We start from the raw sequence: 19,416 nt of genomic DNA on the forward strand, positions 1-19,416 counted from the left end.
TGACACTGTTCTCCCATAAAGTGTGATCTCTTCAGAAAAATACCTTCCTACTGATTATGGCCAAGGTCTAAGAGAGGGGAAGGAAGAGGAGGACATGAGTCATGAATTTCAACATTAACGACTCTAAGGCAGCACCTTGTTTTATGCACCAAGGAAATTAAAACCATCCTCACTGAGCTTGGCTCACGACGAAATCTGTATCACCTTGGAACAATAAACATAAAGTCTCTTAACGACAAGTAGAAAATGAAAAACTAAGTTGTTCTCTCTAATTTGCATCCAATACAGAAGAGCGATGTGACAAGAAATGGTAACACTGGGAAAAATAACCTATTAGCTGAACTTTTTTTTGAAGTTTTCAAACTTGAGATGCTGTTAAAAGTTAATTAAAAAATAATTATAACTATTAAACGTCTGAAAGGCAAGAAAGTTACTTCAAACTTGGCCAAAACTACTGCGGAGAAAAGAAAGAAAAGAATGTTCCTTTTGTAGACTATGCTTCTTTTTTTTATTTTTTTATTTTCGTTATTTTTTATTATTATTATTATTATTATTATTATTATTATTATTTAGACAAAGCAACCCTTGATTGACCTCACAGATTGTAAAAACCTTGTCAGCTTACAATCCCTTATTTTTTACAAGTACAGCACCTGGTCTTCCTAGGTGGTCTCCCATCCAAGTACTAACCAGGCCCGACCCTGCTTAGCTTCCAAGATCAGATGGGATCAGGCTTGTTCAGGGTGGCATGGCCGTAGACTAGACCAGGCTTCTTATCTGAGTTATTCCACTTAATTTTCACGACACTGTGAAGGAGACACTGCTCACTAGCACTCATATTGGGCAAGTGGGCTCAGTCAGAGAATTTGCCAGGATCTGGGAGCTGGTGGTGCAGGCGATTGGCATCAAAACTGTGTTTCTCAGGCTCCACGACTCCTTCGACCGCCATGGGGTGTTCTGGCATTTCCCATTCTGATGGGAACATTAGTGAGTAGAATCAGGTAAATTCACAAGGTAACTTCGGTTACCTTGTGCACGGGGCGCAAGGAGAGACCAAACGAAGAGGCCAACCACTCCGGGGCGGCAGGGGGCAGGGCCACCCAGCAAGGGAACTTAGGGATGAGGCTTGCGTGGGTGCCACAAGATGAGTAGATATTCTGTACTGCAGAATGTTAGGAATTTGTGTAGAAGTTTTCGTTAGCTCGGTCGCATACACCATCCAGATCGTTTCCACACCTGACCCACTCAAGGCTGCATCCGTGAAACATGCAGTTACCGGAACAGTGGGCGGAAAGCACGTTCTGAAGAAGGGGCGGGGGTGAAGAGCCTTCGACTGCCTGAGTCCAGCTCTCGGGTCAACTGGTGGTCACCTCCTCTTGATGACCTCCTCCAACAGATGTGGGTTCTGTTGGGCTACTATGAACGCATAACATAAGAAATTAGAGGGAAAACAAGAGCATATTGTGCATTTTCCTTCCCTAAGGTAACTAGACAATTGATTCTAGGTGAGGCCCATTATCCAGAATCTGATGCAAAGCACAGTGACCTCCCGCTGTTGGCTAGAGACGGCAGGCTAGCGATTCCTCGCGTCACTGAGTATGGAAGATCATGATAAGGACTTGCAGTTTCCAAAAAAGAAAACCTTATTTCTTAAAATGACTAAAACTTTCCAGACTGAGCTCCTATAATATATCAGGGTTATCTAAAAAAAAAGATAGATGATAGATAGGTAGGTAGATAAATTAGATAATAGATAGATTTATTATAAGAAATTGGTTCATGTGCTTATGGAGGCTAGCAGGTCTCAGGATCTGTAGGGTGTGATAATAGGGTAAAGACTCCAGACAGCCCGTGGTGGGCATTTCCGTTCAAGTCTGAGGTTTGCAGACCAGGAGTCGGTCGAGGCTAACAGCCAGCAAGAGACCCAGGAGGAGCTGAAGTTTCAGTTGCGTGCAGAGGCATTCGATGACCCGGCTGGAAGACAGTCGAGTAGGAGAACTTCCCCCTTATTTGGGGCAAGGTCAGCCTTATGTTCAGTTGAGATCTTCAACTGATTGAATGAGGCCCACCCACATTAGGGGGGGTCAATCTGCTTTACTCAGTCTGTTTAAATATTCATCTCATCTGAAAACACCCTCATGACACCCCAGAATATTGTTTGCCCAAATATCTGGGCACCCCATTACACAGTCAAGTTGACACATAAAATTAACCACCACACGTGTATTTAAATTTATGTTGGGGTGGAAAAATACCGAACAGAAGCCAAGAAGGGCAAGCTTGAATTTCTCTCTACTAGTTACCAGCTATGGATTTTAGCCAATCTATTTTCTAATAAGAACACTAAAGTGTGAGTTCGGAATAAAATTTTATATTAAAATGATTTATTAAGCTATAGAACACTAAAAAGAGCTTCTACTATTATAATGAGAGTGGTTGCAGTTTGGAAACAGCGACTGTTAAGGAGATTGGGCAATTAACACCTGTGCGACCTTGGGAGGACAGCGGCTTCGCTGCCACAGCTGAAGAAGCTCTTGTGCTGCCCAGGGCACTAAATCACGTTCAGGGTGTCCCCTTAGGGCATCCCACAAGCCTCACCGGAGGGTGAAAAACAGGGAGCGACTCCCGCATCTGGTCCGCGACCCTCCTCTGAGGGAAAGCCGAGGAGGCAGGAACCGCTGGGCAGGAGCGTGAATGCAGCCCGCCCGGCGGAGCAGCGTTTCCTCACTCACGGGACTTTTCGAGGCAGAGAAAATAGGAATTCTGTTCACAGGAAGCAGCATGTGGCACCACTGGATTGCGGGGACAAGAGTCCAGCCAGCGGTGCTCTGAGGGCCGCGGAGTTTTCTGGTGGTCCCTCCAGGTGTTAAATGCATCAGAGTCAAACGTGAACTTACTCACTTTTTAGTTGTGGTTGGGATAGATGTGCTTTGATATATACTGATTTTTTTAGATTTAACTCTGAAATTAAATCTAACTTCAGCAGACATATTCTTCCTTTGATGGGAGAAGTTCTTTAGTCTTGTTTATAACTAAGTAAAATCACTCAGGTCATTAAAATATATGTTTTTAGAGTCAAGCTGAGAGGTGAATACTATTTGTTAAGTGTAAACAATATAGTCTATCAAGTCTTAAAAGTTAGGAATTCTTTCAGATGCTTCTATTCTAATGTTTACGTTGGTTTTTATTTTGAGGCCTCCGTTCAGCCAAGATGGCTGACTTGACTCTCAGTAGGTTTGGGTTCTAAAGTGAGTTTTAAGTTTCAGGGAACTAATATCTGGGGGAAATGGGGTTGTGGGGTAGGAGGTAGAGTGGGTCCAATTTGATGCCAGCTGAGATGAACTAGTCTAAGACCTAATGTCCCTTCTCAGGCACTTCTGGGCACTTGAAGAGACCGTGCTGAGTCTGTTTTCAAGAGAGGTCACAGAAATCTCACAGTTTAGCTAAGCTGAGCCTGCCTAACTAGTTCACTGACCATTTGTTTTTGGAATCTTTCCTGCTCCTAGGTTCTATCTGAGAAATAAACATAGTTTGATTCTGTTCTCTGATCTTATGAATCTGTTTAAGAGATATTTTTAAAATAATTTTATCTGGAAATAATTTAAAACTTGAAGAAAAATAGCAAGAATAGTGCAAAGCATTTCATATACTCTGTACCCAATTTCACTAATTTGTAAAATCTTGCCACATTTGCTTTATCATTCTTTTTCTATAAATGCATATTTTTTATTTTTTCAACTATTTGACAGTAGGTTGCATGGATCATGTCACTTTACCCCATGACTTAAGTGTTTTTTTTTTTTTTAAGAACAGGAAGATTTTCTTACATATTCATTGTTCTGTTATTAAACTCAGAAAATTGAACACTAATGTGATACTTTCACGTAATCTACAGTCCACATTCCATTTTATCAGCTGTCCCAATTGTGTTCTTTATAGCACCTTTTTTTCCTGGCTTAGGATCATGTATTGCATTTAGGTGTCATTTTTATTTAATACTACTTAATCTAGAAAAGTTCATCAGTTTTTGCCTCTCATGGATAATTGTGAAGAATTCAATAAAATAACATCCCTCATTCAGGATTCCGCAAAGCGCCGCCATGGTTGGATGGTTTATCTGTGTTCGGCGGGAACGCCGCATGAAGGACATCGGTGACTCGAGGCCCCGTGTCCCAGTTTTCATGTGGCCCTTACTGGAGACCTTAACGCTGAGAATTTGGCCGGGTTTCGTCCCGTTTTTCCACCACATAATTGTTATTTCCCTTATGTAATTAATAAGTATATTGTGATAAAATATTTTGAGATTTTATAACATTCTTTTTTTTTTTTTTATCAGAACTTCCCCCAGTATACCACCTATCGATGATGCTAGCTTAAATCAGTTTTTACCACAACAGCTGCAAATGGTGATCTTCGGATCCATCATTCCTTGTGTAAGTTGATATGGTAGAGCAAGGAAGAGCTTCTTTTCAACTATCATCTATCTGTTTATCTATTTATCTGTCTGCTTACTTATCATCTGTCTCTCTATTATCTATCATCTATCTATCTATCTATCTATCTATCTATCTATCCGTCCATCCATCCATCTATCATCTATCTATCTATCTATCTATCAATCAATCATCTATCTACCTATCACCTACCTATCTTCTAGATAACATCTATCAATCATCTATCTTGATTATCACTATAAACTCAGATCTTTATTTTATACAATATGCTCTTAAAGTCCTCATTTAGTTTAATAATCAAATTGCCCTACATTTGGTCAGCGAGAGCCTCGAGCTTGCTCCTGTGTGTTTTTGACATACTTCCTTTAATTTTGGACCATTTACTTATGTCGTAACACAAGATATTTTATTCTCACTTTATTCCTCCCTTTCATCAACGCCATATGTCATTTTTCCAAGGGTTCTGATTCTTTTTCGTAATGAATAATATTTAGAAACCGATTTCTGGGCCCTGGGTGTGCTCTTGGTTTTCAGGCCCTTTCGAAGGACAGAGCGAGGAACATAGACACACACACCAGGAACTGTGAGTCATGCCACGTTCTCTCTCGTTTTCTGTCCCGAGACAGTCAAATGATTTCAAACCTCCCCTGCTCCCAGCCCAGAGGCAGACATTTCCCCAAGGAGACCTGGTTCTTTCTCTAAGAATTTGCACTGAAATTATACCTCCAACAACACAAAAATGCCCATGCAGAAGTTCGTTCACTGCAGCATTATTTGCTATTATAAAATACTGAAAACAACTTAAATGGGAAAATATTAACGAATGGTGGAAATATTCTGCAGCTGTAAAAAAGAACAAGAAATATCTACATGAAATGAGTGGTTTTCAGGATATACAGGATGACGCTGAAGGAAGAAGAGCTAAGAGCTCTTCGATCGCACCAAGCGTGGCATCCAAAGGTTTTCGTATACGTGTTAAAATCAAAGGGAAATTAAGAGAGCACAGACTTTCTTTTCCTTTTTTTAATTTCAAAAAGAAACACAGAATAATCAGAAAGTAAAGAATTGGTTAACTCTTTAGATTGGGGATAGAGAAAAAGTATTATGAACTGTGGAAATCTGAGTAGATTTTTTGCGAGTTTTGCTTTTTTGAATCATATTAATGTTCAATGTATTAAAAATAAAAAAATGAAATCGACAAGAATAAGTGGAACCTTGGAAGTAGATGCATTATTTCAAATGAATAAATAACTACACTGAGCGGAAAATAGATCCGAACCAATAACTTTTGAATATTGATGTTTGACTAGATCTACCCTCATCTGAAGAGGGGGTAAAAGCTGAAAACAAATTTTGGTTGGGATTTTTTTTGGGGGGGAGTAGTATAGGAATAACAATTATGACACTAATTTGTGTGTATTGTAGGACTAAGTGAATAAATAGATCGGTGTTCTTGGAAGTCAGGTCTCACTGGGAAAGAAAAGAAACTACAATTATGTAATGTTGTCGTTCATTCAGCAGCATAGGGACGTGTGTGGCTCTTCATGTTGACAACAACAGGTGTTGTCAAGATTTTGAATTTTTCCCAATCTGACGATGCGAGATATTATCTCAGTTTAGTTTTATTTGCATTTCTCTTCCTATGAATGAGTTCAAACACGTTTTCCTATGTCCAAGGGCCATTTTTCCATAATTTTTGCTAACTCTCTGTTCGTCTATTTCCCATTTTTCTCCAAAATTTATAATCTTTGCTTTTTTTTAACTTTTTAAATGCCCTTATTTGTACAGTAGAGATATTAAGTCACTTATTTGTTATATGTGTTGCAAATACTTTCTTCTAATTTGTCATTTGTCTTTTGACCTTGCTTAAATAAAGTACTTAAAAACTTTTTATATTGTCAATTTATCAGTCTTTTTATTATTTTTTTTTCTTTTGTTGTTTTTTTTTTTTCGCCTGGAATTCCTGTCAGTCAGAAGCCCCCGTCCTCTCGGGCCACAGAGGATGCAGCGGGCTCTCCCCCGGCGCCCGTGCAGGTGCACGCACTGCATTTCGGCTCGGTCACTGGGGGCTTGAAGTGAGGTTTCTTTTTTCTCTATCGCATTTCATTTGTTTGGTTGTCGTCTTCTCTCCTGTCGCTTCTTGACACCTTGCATTTGTGGTGACCCTCTTCATTTGCTTTACCCTGGCATCTCTGCAGCTTCCTCTCTGTGCTGAGGATGGGCCTGGTTCTCAGAAAGAGCTTCGAGGGTCCCCCCAACGCCCAATGCCTCCCCGTCTGCTGCTGAGGGTCCAGAGCGATGTCGCCGGGGCAATGTCAGGTGAGTCATGTGGGCATTTGACAATGGTTTACGAGCCACATGAAAAAGGGCAAAAGAAACAGGTGAAACTAATCTTAATAAGATATTTAATTTAATTACAGCCACCTATCCAAAGATAGCCGTGACGGCTGTCAGAGTCTGAGCGGAGCCCTGAGCACAGGCACACGCCGGAAGCGACCGTCCCTCATCCTGGCGGGCTGCCACCGTTAGTCAGCGGCCGTGTTCCACAAACCCGAGGTTTCCGTTCCCAGCCCTGGGGGAGGCCACACCGCTGCGGAGAAATCTTAATGCTGAGCAAAGGCAGAGTCCTTGAAAGCGGTCCCTAAGTTCTTAGAGACGTGACTGGGGCCGTTTCCACGCGGGCCAGTTTCAGAAAATACGCGCTTCTTCGAGATCAGTGACCAGTTGTTCTTAAATGAAATAACGAGACTCTGTCAGGAAGGTCAGAAACTTGAGGCTGAGTCGCACTTATCATTTAGTCATACTTGCGTATTGCCCATCACTGTGAGGAGAAGCCTATAAGAGGAGAGCGAGAAATGCTTTCCATGTTCTAAAATAAAAACAGAATTTGATAACATAGCTATCATCAGATGCGAACTTCTATAATACAGATTTGCAAATACAGACTAGAATGCAATGTCATTTTTAAATACGAAGAGAATACATATTACACAGAATATATTGATAGGACTTACACGATCTTATTTCTGATTATTCACCAAAAAATTTATTACTAGGGATCAAAACTTCATTACGACATTTTGCTAAGGGGCCACAGTTTCAGCGTCCTGGCCTAATTCCCTCCCGCTTTTGCTTCATAGTCAGGAATGCGCGGCTGCAGCCAAAGGGCCGAGTGTCTGAGGCCGTCTCGAAAAGGCTCAGATATTCTGGGAATAAGAGCCTGTTGACTCTGGCCGACGCCGTGACACAGCCTCACTGCTGGAGCGCGGGCCGCTCCTGGGGACGAGTGCCAGGGTCACAGAGAAAGGCATCCTGTGTCGTTTCCTGCCAGCCGCGGGCCCCCGTGCGCTGCTCCCCCGGGTCCTTCACGCTGAGTGCAGAGTGCGCAGGTTTTCTATTTCTTCCTTGACTTTTAAACAAAAGTAAAAGGAGTACGTGGACTTGGGAGCCTGCCACAGAGCGGCAGACTGGCGTCCCAGACAGCCCGAACTGTGACTAAAGCGGCCTGGCTTTGTGTCTTCGAACAATGGCTCTTTCCCAGTCGAGGCTTGGAGCACAGGTTCTGAAATAAACTGTCTGTGTAGAGAGCTACTGTCTGGTGGCCCGAGGAAGCAGCCAGAGGAACAGTCAGGAGGTGAGACTCAGTCCGGGCTCCTCCACGGGTGGCCGTGAGGCCCGGGTGCGTCCCTCGTGCGGGACGCACAGGCCCAGGGCGACGGCAAGTGAGTGTGTGTGGCAAAGGCGCTCTCGACAGCGGCCGGCAGAGTAGATGGCAGCTGAATTAGAATTCTTCTGGGAATCTCTCTCTTTTCCATCGTATTTAACCATGACAACAGAAAAGCCTCAATATAGAAGTAGAAGACAATACCACAGGGCTGCAGTGGTCCAGGGCTGCCATGGCGGCTGACGGACCCGCGAGGGCTCCGGGCTTTCTTCCCGGCCTCGTGCCTCTCCCCAGAGGGTTTGCATTTGCCAGCGCGGCAGCCCCATCGATGGTGGCAGAACAAGGCGCAGCGACATCAGGAAGTGTGAGGGTTCCGCGGCAGAGCTGCCCCTGGGGATAACGATAGGGGTCAGACTAGAAAAGAAATAAGGACAGGGCCTCCCGAGAGTGAAATGAGAGCAAAGACAGGTGCCGAGTAGCCTATTCTTTGAGTTCTCATCCCAAAGGGACAATGGATCTGAGACCCGAGTGGCTGGGGCAGGACTCAGGGTACGATTCTCCTGCAGTGACACCAAGAGTTGTGCAAGTTTGGAGTGACATCTGTTATTATTTTTAAGAGAAACGTGCGTTTGCTTTTGCAGGATGCAGTGGAAGGAGGCGCGTGGTTAGAGGGCCTCAGTATCCCTTCCTGAACGGCACCCCTGCACGGCCGCTCTGCTGTCTGCATCACTGCGTCTCCACACTGCAGCAGCACCTCACTGCAGCACACCACTGCATCGCACGGCCGCATGGCACGGCCGCATGGCACGGCCGCATGGCACGGCCGCATGGCACGGCCGCATGGCACCGCTGCAACTCACCGCCGCATCGCACGGCCACATCGCACCGCCGCAACTCACCGCCGCATGGCACGGCCGCATGGCACGGCCGCAACTCACCGCCGCAACACATGACTGCAACTCACCGCCGCAACTCACCGCCGCATCACACCACTGCACCCACGGCCTGTATCGCTGTACTCCATCACTGCATCACCACCCGCATCACTGCATCACCGCACTGCATGGCTCTGGGAGGGCGTGAGGCTGCCCAGCGGGGTGGATGCCTGGCTGTTTCTGCATAAAGCCTCGGCGAGAGGGATTTCTTGATATTGGGAGTCATAGCTATATCATATTACTTGCAGACCGCTTTTTCCTGCTTCCCCTCCCCCAAGTCTTAATTTTTTTACATAGTTATTTGATCTTAACAAGTCTGTCGATAACAGGGAATGCAGATGAATATTTATGACTAAATATGCCATCACAACATCATTCGCAGCACTGATTAGATTGAATTTTTAATAATGTTATTTCTAGACATATGAGATATGGTAACTTTTTTTTTTGCATTTTTTCTACATTTTGCAAATCCACTGGCATTAGGTTATTTTGACATACTTTTAAAAAGAAGAAACAACAAACAGTTTCACCAGTGAGGATTAGGTTCCGCTTTGAGTAAAAGAAACTCAAACTAAAAATGACTCGAATGCAGCAGAAATTGAGTTCTCAGATAAAAGTCAGGACTACGCAGCCAGGACTTAGAGGGCAGCTGAGTCCCGGGAGAAGCCCAGGGGCCCAGCCTCGATGTCGTACGCCATGTCACCGGGCACCTCGCATGAACCTCAGTGTCATCGCATCCGCGTTTGAGAAGACAGCGCGACCCTTCGCCAAGCTCCGGCATGTTCACACACGTCCGAAAGCCTGGTGCCGGTTCAGGAACGGCCGCACGCATGAGCAGGCCTCCTGCGAGGGCCAGCGCAGTCCTCTCTGCGGGGACATTCAGGGACGTCAGCCTTGCCCTCCCTTCCCTTTCTTCTTGCTCAGAGAAATCAATAGTTTTAGATAAACCATTACCACATGAAACCGTGACCCCTGCGAGTGGCCTGCTCATTAAACTCGACATGCTTTTGACCATGCCAATGACTTTTCTCGAGGTTTTCTCTCTCTCTGCGCCAAGCACTACGTTAAGTGCATTATTTACATTAAGTGCGTCATTCAATGCACACAGACACAGCGACGTGTCACTATCATGGCGATTGCTACGGATGAGGAAATGCAGGATTAGACGTGAGGCCGCCGGTGAGAGGCAGGGCTGGGACGCGCAGCCCCACAGCCTGCTCCGCTGTCCCGGCGCCAGCCCAGGTCGCTTGTGTCGTGGTCCCTGCGGCCTGGCACGTCTGGGCACCATCCCCAGCGAGCGGCGAAGCCGTGCCTGGGAGCTGGGCCGGAGCCGCCGCTGCCCATCCCTTGCCGCCGCGCCCCCACCCAGGACCTCCCGCCCCTGCCGGCGTTGGGTCCCTTTCTGCGTGCGGGCCCACAGGTTCTCCTGCCGTGCGCGGTCGGGTGGCGATGCCCCAATGACCCCGTCAGCCCGATCCCGCCCCCGCCCCCCGCCCCGTCGCCCCATTCCCCATCACCCCAATCCCCTGTCGCCCAATCCCGCGCGCTCTCTGTGAGTTACTAAGTCTGCCCCCCATCTCCCCGCGACTTGAGGCGCTCTCCTCGGGGGAGCTGGGGCCCCAACGCGCCCCCGGAGACAGCTGTCCGGTGGTCTTTGCCTCGTAGTGACGGCCGCATTGGGGGCGCTCAGGTGTCTTGTGCAACCGCCCGTGTTGTTTCACAATCAGCAGGTTTAGGGGAGGCTACGGAGTCCGCTGATGAGGAGACGCGCAGCCCAAGGACAGTGACCGCGTGCGTGCGTCCCGCGTGTCGAGTGTTCAGAGGCCTTCGCGTTGAATTCGCCCCGTTCGGCCACGTCGGCGCGCGGTGATGTTGGGCGCGGGGCTTGCTGTCCCTGCGCCGGAAAGCGCCGCGGCCGCACGGGGACCCCGCGGGAAAGCCCCGCGGGATCGAATCGCGCACGCGGAGCGCTTAGCACGGTCTCCCACATTGTGCCGTCGACGCGGTAACCGTCCCCGTTACTGTTCTGGGGTAGAATCCTGGCTTTATCTAACTTTCTCACCAGCCACAGCGTCCTCTCCCCCGCCCCCCGCCCCCACCACCCCAGTCAGTAACGAACGCCCAGGAAGAGGCGCCCAGCGAGGCCTCCCAGGGGGCGGCGCCTGTTAGGATGAATTGCAAATTTCGCCGTAAGCCGTAACATACACACCTAAATGCTGCGTTTTTCCTGCTGGGACAACGCCCCGCTGGCGACTGTCCTGCGTGTATGGCGCAGTGCGCGCCCTCCGGCCGGCCGGACCCCACCCGCCTGCGGACAGTGCGCGTGTCTCGTGCCCTCCGCACGGCGCTGCTCGTCTGACCCCTCGGGTCCGGCGGACGCGCGGCCCTGGCGGGTCGCTCCCGTCTCCCATGCGGATTAGGTGCGGCAGGGCGGCGACGGGCTTCACGTCCGTCCGGTTTCCTTCTGCGACTCGTGGCTCGGTCGCCTGCGCTGACAGCCCAGGCTCTCGGAAGCCCGCTGAGCCGTGTGGCACACGTCTGAGGAGCGGCCGCCCATGACGCTGGGGCATGACGCACCTGGCCGTGTCTGAGGTGGAGTCGGGCTGACCCGGGCCGAGGCCACCGCTGCCACCTCCTAGCTCTGCAGCCCCGGCGGCCGTCCCGCCTCTGCCCCTGCGGAACGGGCGTCGCGCCTGCGCCCGCCTCGGAGGACGGCTGTGGCCTTTGACGACAGCTGCGGTGGAGCCCGAGGGTGAGCGACGCGCGCGGGGAAGCGCGTGGCGCCCGCGGAGCGGCTCGCGAGGGCGCGGAGCCGCGGCCACCACAACGGAGGCGACGGAAACGGGCCACGTGGCCGGCAGGCGGCGGAGCAGGGACCTGAATGTGGCCATCGGCCCCCGTGCGCTCGGTGCGCCTGCGGTCCGGCCCCGAGAGCGCGAGGAGCGTCCCCTCCGGCTCCCCAGGCAGAGCGCGCGCCCCCGCAGACGAAGCGCGCGGGGCTTTGCGCCGAGACGCCGCCTTCTCCGCGGGACGGAGGACTTTCCGCTGCCCGCCTGCCACGGAAGGCCGCGGCGGCAGAGCCGCTTTGCTCCTGGCCGCTTCGGCCGCAGCGGTTCCGTGTGTTCCACACGCAACGCCACCCTCGCGCGACCTGCGTCACCGCCCGCCCGCGACGCGGAGCGTGGCCCGGCTGCTCTCGGGGCGCAGGCGAGTCCGTCGTGCCCGCACCGCGCTGCGCTCAGCTCCCGGCGGGGCGGGCGTCCCCGGGGGCTCGCGAAGGGTCCGCGCTTCGCGCCAGGCCGCGAGCCGGGGCGACGAGCGCGTCCTCCCCGGCGGGCGGCGCGTGTGCCCGGCCTCGCTGCCGGGGAGCCGGCTCCTGCGCGGACTCCCGGCCACGGACTAGGCCAATTTTAACAATTTAACAATTTTGAAAAATTAAACCCAGAAGTTTTAAAGGAAGTGTTGACAAATAACCATCCTGCCCCTCATCCACTCGAGAGCCTGGCACCCGCTGCTTGCTCCGGCCAGCGCCCAGGCGCCCTTGGGGAGGGTCATCGGCCGTGGCCGCTCTGAGCCCCACGCAAGGTCGTGGTCCTCACAAGAACCCGGGGTTATTTAGGCTTCACTGTCAGGGGACTGCGGCTACACATTTGAAATAAATGTCGCGGGTGTGTCCTTGTACCTCCAACTGCAGGCTTCTCTCTCCGCGTTATTTTTTCTCGTTAGCCCCCTGCGCTCCCCTCCCCCCACACACACTCCGTTCATTTCCAGGGTCCAGTGGACGCGTCATCAGCTGAGGAACTGCCGCTGGCTCCACGCTCCTCGCTCCGGATGCCGTCTAACCTTCCTATCGCTCTCTCTCCACGGAACATAATTCTCTGCTAACAGATCTGACGAGCCAATGAGGGTTTGAGTTTGATCGTCATTTAACCTAAGGAGTCAGTGTCTCCGTTAGCATAGTATCTGCAAGTGATTAGGTCCGGCTTTCTAAACATTTATCAAGGGGCAGGGAATTGGGGAGAAGAGAGTTCGGGGCAGAGAGTATAGCAAACGTCTCCCTTTAAGAGAATTCCACAATTTTAACAATTTTAGCAGAGATAGCATTATTGGGGCAATTTTCAGAGAGAGAGAACGAACACCCAAGGAAGCCCAAAGACAGCCCCAGAGCTGGGGTTCTCGCGTTGTAATTTCTCCTTTACCACGCCCAGGCCCCAGGGCCCGCTGCTCACTCTAAACTCTCTCCCCGCTCTGCTCCGCAAAGTGGTTATAAGCTGACATGTCCCTAAGACACACACCATCAGTAAATGGAGAGAGAAAACGACAGAGCGCAGAGCCCAGGCCGACCCTGGGCGGCTCCCGATCGGAGAAGTCAGGCGGGAGAGGAGGAGGCCTGCGCGGAGCCCGGAGGGCAGCGGCCCGAGGGCAGCTTCCCAGAGTCCCACGAGGGTAGGTGAGGAAGTCGAGCTCTGCGGCAGCCGCGGTTAAAGCTCACACTGAAAGCGTCGAGCTATGCCGCCTAGCCCTGCGACTCCCGCGGTCCGATATCGCAAGGTGACTGCCGCGTGATGGCACGGGTTAGGTGCCCGTCGTCTCGCCGTGGGTGCTTTGGCGGCCAGCAAGTCACCCCGACATGGCACTGGCTCCCCCCGGCCCTGGGCAGCGCAGAGCCGCGCCGGTGCCCAGCGCTCAGCCCAGTTCTAGCTCCACCGCGTCACATGACCTTCCCGATGCGCTCTCCTCCTGAGAGCCGTTCGCTGATGTTTTTGCCTTGAAAGTAAAAGGGAGACAAAAATCCTGTGTCAAGCCCAGCCGGGAATGTAGTGTCACTGTATAACTGTCACTAAAGAAGTGGAAATATGTTTGGCGAACACATAGCCAGGTAGGTGCTCGCGTATCTGTCCTTCACCATCAAACACCTCTTCCTTTCTTCTTCTTACACGTGGAGCACGATCAACATCTCTTTAAGGGACATGAGCTGGGCTGTCAACCAGTCTTCGCATCCGGGTCAGAGCCTCCGTGTTGCAGAGCTCTGTTTTCCCACCCAAACCGTACCTCAGGGGCACTCACTTCCCTCCCGCAGGCCCTTTGGGACTGGGGTCGTTTAGCGAGTGTTACATGAAAACGCGCCTGGAGGAGGCCGGCTTGCGTCTCAGTTTAATTACTCCAGCGAACACGGAGGAGCTGGGAGCTGTCGCTGCACAGTGCGGCCCCGCTTCAGCGTGGCCTGGCCCCCACCACGGGCTTTGACAGCAGTAGGTCTACTTTACAGTCACCAACCTAAAGTTCTAACAAAGCCATGGTGTTCTCAGGGAAATTGTTAATTCGAAAAACTGAAGTTCCTCTTGAAAACCCCTGCAACACGCTTCATAATGATTTCCCGTGAAACAAGAGTCGGAAGCCCCTCCGAGGAGCTGCGGAGCGAGCCGTCTGCAGCGCGGCGAGCCGCAAACGTGTCGCAGGTGCCGTTCCGGCGCATGATGGATACACCTCTGCTCACGCCGGGAAAGCGGGGCTCGTGAGAGTGTTCGTCAGGGCCGTTCGCATGTATTTGAAAGTCAGAAAGGCTAGAATAAGGAGGTGAGAAAGCGTCTGAGAAAGTCGCTCCAGCTCAGGCTGTTTCAGTGCGGCCTGAGGCGCGGGCACCCTGGAGGCAGAGCACGGGTGGCGATGACTCCGGCGCCAAACTGCGGTGACATGAGATGTTTGCCTCCACGACGCAGGACGGACCTTACCTGATATTTCCCTGCCTTATGTTCCCAGCACGCGACAGGAATTCAATAAAGAGCTATCGAACAAACGAGGAGGAAGGGCAGCTCTTTTGAGTAAATCCATTAAGATGTCTGAAAATAAACCCAATAGGGGAGGAAATGAGGCCTTGTCCAGACAACAGAAGGAGCCTTGTCCCCAATAAATGGTTAACTTAGGGCTTCAGATGCTTTTCTCACGTGGCTCAAGTGTTTGAGGACCTCATGTGAACAGAGGCACCAAGTTTCCTGCTTAGGGTCATGTCTCTGGGGAATGTTGGGGAAAAAAAGGACGGACTGGAAAACAAAAGGAAACAGAACAGAATGTGGAGACAGAAGAGTCTTCAAGGTCCGAACGGAAATGGACAAACGACCTGAAGGGAGATCACATGACCCCGCCTTTTACTCTTGGACCAAAATTTACCTGATCAGAGATATTGATTTACTAAAATTTCATCTAGAAATACTGTGCAACAAACTTAAAATCTATGGAATATTAATGACTTTAAGTAATGTCTTTTACATTTAAAAATCAAGTTATTTCCAGGCCAGTTAAAGTTCCCTTCTTACGACTTTCCAAAAACACTTACCAAAATCACATGGGATATAGGAGTGGGGGAAATTTCCCGTTTAGGTTCCTTGGCTGGTCTAAAATTAAAATTCGCATAAGACAGATTAGCAAAAACAAATTTAATTTTGCATGTATAGAAGTTCCATAAAAATATGAGACTTAAAGAAGCGGCCGAGGCAGGAAGCTTTTCTACATTTTAGACAAAGAAACCATTTTCTGGAGAACCGCGGGGCCAAGGGGTTTGGGCCGACTAGTGAATTCGCGAGGCAGCAACGAGGTTCGCTCATACAGCTTTCTTGGCCCTAAACGCGCCATCTCTTGTGACGAAGATGCCTTCTTCCCTTGATCCCTCTCACAGAGGCTATTTATTTTCTGCTTTCAGGGGACAAAGGGGACAAAGGAAGATCAAAGTGCCCTTCTGGAACCAGCTATTTCTCATGTAACTTCAACTGAAAATAATCCATATGCCAAAGCGTCATGTTTTGGGGTGGTTTACTCTGCTCCCTTCAGGAAGTAAATCTAAAGTTATGCTTCGCCGCCTCCCATTTGCCCATTCTGCAAAGATCCAGGCACGGACAATGGCTTAAGCGGGAAATCACAAAAACGAGGCCATTAAGCATTTTAGAATTAAATTATTCTTCAGAACAAGATCATTTTATGTAATTTTGCATTTTTTCCTAAAGACTGGATGCTAACAGTTGTCATCTCACTGTTTCAATGTCGCTAATTTTATTTTTCATCACTGGCTTGAAAAGTCCTGGGAGGTGTCTGTCCCCGGACCCAGGCTGGAGTGAGTGCAGTCGCGGAGACCCTCTGAACGGAGCCTCAGGGAGGCGTCTGCGAAGACTCTGAAGATTCTGGCTGGTGGCCGTGGAGACCTGCTCGTCTTGCAGCTGCTCGGGCCAGCCTCGTCTGCAGGCTCCCTTCTCACTAGGCCTGTCACCTGCTGGCCTGCAGCAGCCTGCCCCTGCCTGTGCCCCTCCCTGCCGTCTGGGCGCCGGCTCCGGGCCCCACCGTGGAGGACGCCGTCTGGACGCCGCTGCACCTTCTGCACTGGCCTTCCGCTTCCTCGCTGACCAGGCCTCGGGCCTCCCAGCTCCTCAAGACCTGTTCCTGGGTCCCGCGTCCACATAGCTTGTTCTTTTCTCGCTAACAATGATCCTAGAGGAGTTGAAAAGTAAAATTAGTAGAAATGGTTTAAACTGTATTTTATCAAAACCAATTCAGAGTAATTGAATGGTGTTATTTTGGGGATGGCGTAAGCGGCTCTCTTCTCTGTCACTCCTGAAAAACCTGTCACAGTATGAACAGAACCCACATTCTGTGGACGCACTTTGGCAGCAGAAAAGATGGACCAGCACTGTTTTTATATATAAAAACAAGAAGTTTCATGATGGGTAAGTATAGAATTGGGGGGAGATTTTTTGAGCAGGCGCACTCAGAATGCCTCGGGCAGCTTTTTGGCAAAAATAATCCCTAAAGATGGATGTAAAAGAGAGTGAGTAAATCTATATTTTGATTTTAAATTTCACTTCACACACTGGTGACAAAAGATGACAGATTGGGGTCCTGCAAAAAAAAAATATCAACAATACCAGCTTGTCCTCAATTAACCAATCGTTGGTCTGCTCTTAGTAGGGAAAATATAGGAATCAACAACTCTGTAAACCCAAACATTTTAAAGTAACGTACCTCAGGAAAAGGAATCCGGACTTCTGCCCAGATGGACTCTGACAGTGCAGCGAGGCGTCAGGCCCTCCGTTAGCTCGGCCCGACTCTCCGAAGCGGCTGTTTTCCATGAGCCCCTCGGATACCACCAGGGAAGGAGTGTGTCACCCCACAGACGCCGTCCACATGGGCTCAGCTTTCACCAGCATTTCAAGACCCGCTTTTATATTTCTGTTTCTAGAGCTTAGTCGTCGTTGCCGAACCTCAGCACCCAGCCCCACGGGCCCCGCAGAGCCTGCCGGCTCCCCGGGGCTTGAGGCAGCAGGTCAAGTGTTCCGATTGGATGAGTAAGTCCTGGGACCTAATGTCCACTGCAGTGATTACACTTAAAAACTGTGTCATATACTTGAAGCTGCTGAGAGGGTGGATCTTAAGTTTCTCACCAAAAATAAAAAGAAATGGTAACTGTGTGATGTGACGGAGCTATTGGCTGACACTAGGCAGTGATCACCCTGCAGCAGATGCGTAGACGAAGTCAACGCCTCGTTCACCGCAACCTCGCACAGCGCGTTGACCTTAAACTCTTGCCTTCGTTTTTTCCAATGTAGAATTTTGGTAGTTTCAGTTTCTGAACCTGACTGCATACTCATTGTCTCCTATTAATAATTATGAAATTTGTTCATTTATTTTAACAATTTACTTAAAAATTAGCTTAACTTTATTGGATACTTTTTTTTTGCATCATGGAGGAAGTAAATTTGGTGCTACAGAGTCCTAGTCACATTCTTTCTGCAGAAATTCCAAAGTATTGTCTACAGCCATGCCACCCTGAACAAGCCCAAGCCCGGCCGATCTCAGAAGCTAAGCAGCGTCGGGCCTGGTTAGTACTTGGATGGGAGACCACCTAGGAAGACTGGGTGCTGTAGGCATAAAAATAAAAATAAAATATGGGATTGTAAGCTGACAAGGTCCTTGCAATCTGTGAGGTCGACCAAGGGTCACCTCACCTAAAAATGAAGAAAAGAGAAAATAAATTCTGAAGTATAGAAATAGCCTTGACCAAATGTTCAGTAATGTCCAGCCAAATTTGGGGGTTTGGCATCACCTGGATGTGTATTGCATAGCACACAAAATCAGAATAGTCCCATATGTGTGTGTATCTGTATATCCTGATCAACGTGTGCAACGTACATTTCCAGGTAATGTTTAAACAGTTAATATTCTGAAAGGAATCAGCCTTAAAACAGGGGAAAACAAACTGCGTTACTATGTTTATTTTTTAAGAGTGCGGTTTATCCTTTTTGAAGTGCTTTCACACCCACTAGCTCACTTTACCCTCGTCATTACACCGAGAGACACATTCGCACCACAGATGGGCAGACCGCCATGCAGGAGATGCCACGTGCTTTGCCCACAGTCATCAGCCAGTCACGAGGCCTGATCTATCAGTGTTTGGTCTATGGCGTGACCAGGAGCGACACTGCTCAAATGCTCAGATACTGCCTGTCTGGGACAAGACAAGCCTTCTCGACCTCACGAAAGCAACCAAGGACAAATCAGCCCAAATAGACACAGACATTTTCCTTTAAGAAAAAGACTCATTTATTTAGTTAGTACCCTAGACACCAATGGCGGTGATTTACTCTCTCAGACTATTTCACAGTAGATGGACAGTCACTTTCAGTCTGGAAGGAAATTCATTTACGCGCACCTGGCTCAGGTTTCCTGTGTTTGCGTCACCCCTTCCTTTCCTCATTCAAACTGAAATTGAGTTGGTTTTAAGAACCGAGCACACGCTCCCAGGTGTGTGTCTCCCCGGCCCTCGTGGGGCTGTCGCCAGAGCTGGTCGCGGTGCTTTGGGAAAGAAGGAAATGGAGAGCACTATAACGTGCCTCGGATGGCTGCCCGAACGGAAAAACTAATCTCGCTTCTGGAACAATTTAGTATTAAAACAAAGGCAAACGGTGCCGGTGTTGCTTGTTGGGAAAAAAACAGAAAAGAAGATAAACCAAAGCAAATCAATATTTATCAAGGGGATTGCTTAAATGCGTACATTCGACAGTTTTTAATATTTGAGTCACCTGTTCGTAGCATGGGTTTTAGTGAAGCTCGTGATCTTTACTGTGTTCACTTACTAGTGTCGAAGTAGTGTGACCCATATGTATTATTCACGGAGCTGACCCATGATAGATACTCCCTTTTTTTATTGGTAAAATAGTACTTAAAAGAAAAAGATTCCATGTTTGTGTAATGGAGGCGCTTTCCACACGTGCTCGGCTGAGGTCATCTAACGAGTGCCGGCGGTGGAGGACGGTCGGCCCATCGCTCGCTTCTTGGGAGACGCACTTGGCCTTTGAGGGCTTCGCCCCTGTCCCCG

The 19,416-nt window shown here is 49.3% G+C and overlaps 2 pseudogenes; one reads left to right on the forward strand and one right to left on the reverse strand.

The window, feature by feature from the left end:
• Positions 1-641: 641 nt before the first annotated feature.
• Positions 642-760, reverse strand: LOC118613506 (annotated as a pseudogene).
• A 17,089-nt stretch (positions 761-17,849) lies between these two features.
• LOC118613447 lies at positions 17,850-17,968 on the forward strand (annotated as a pseudogene).
• The last annotated feature ends 1,448 nt before the right edge of the window (positions 17,969-19,416 follow it).

This window comes from Rousettus aegyptiacus, unplaced genomic scaffold (genome assembly GCF_014176215.1).
Source record: "Rousettus aegyptiacus isolate mRouAeg1 unplaced genomic scaffold, mRouAeg1.p scaffold_m13_p_18, whole genome shotgun sequence".
NCBI lineage: Eukaryota > Metazoa > Chordata > Mammalia > Chiroptera > Pteropodidae > Rousettus > Rousettus aegyptiacus.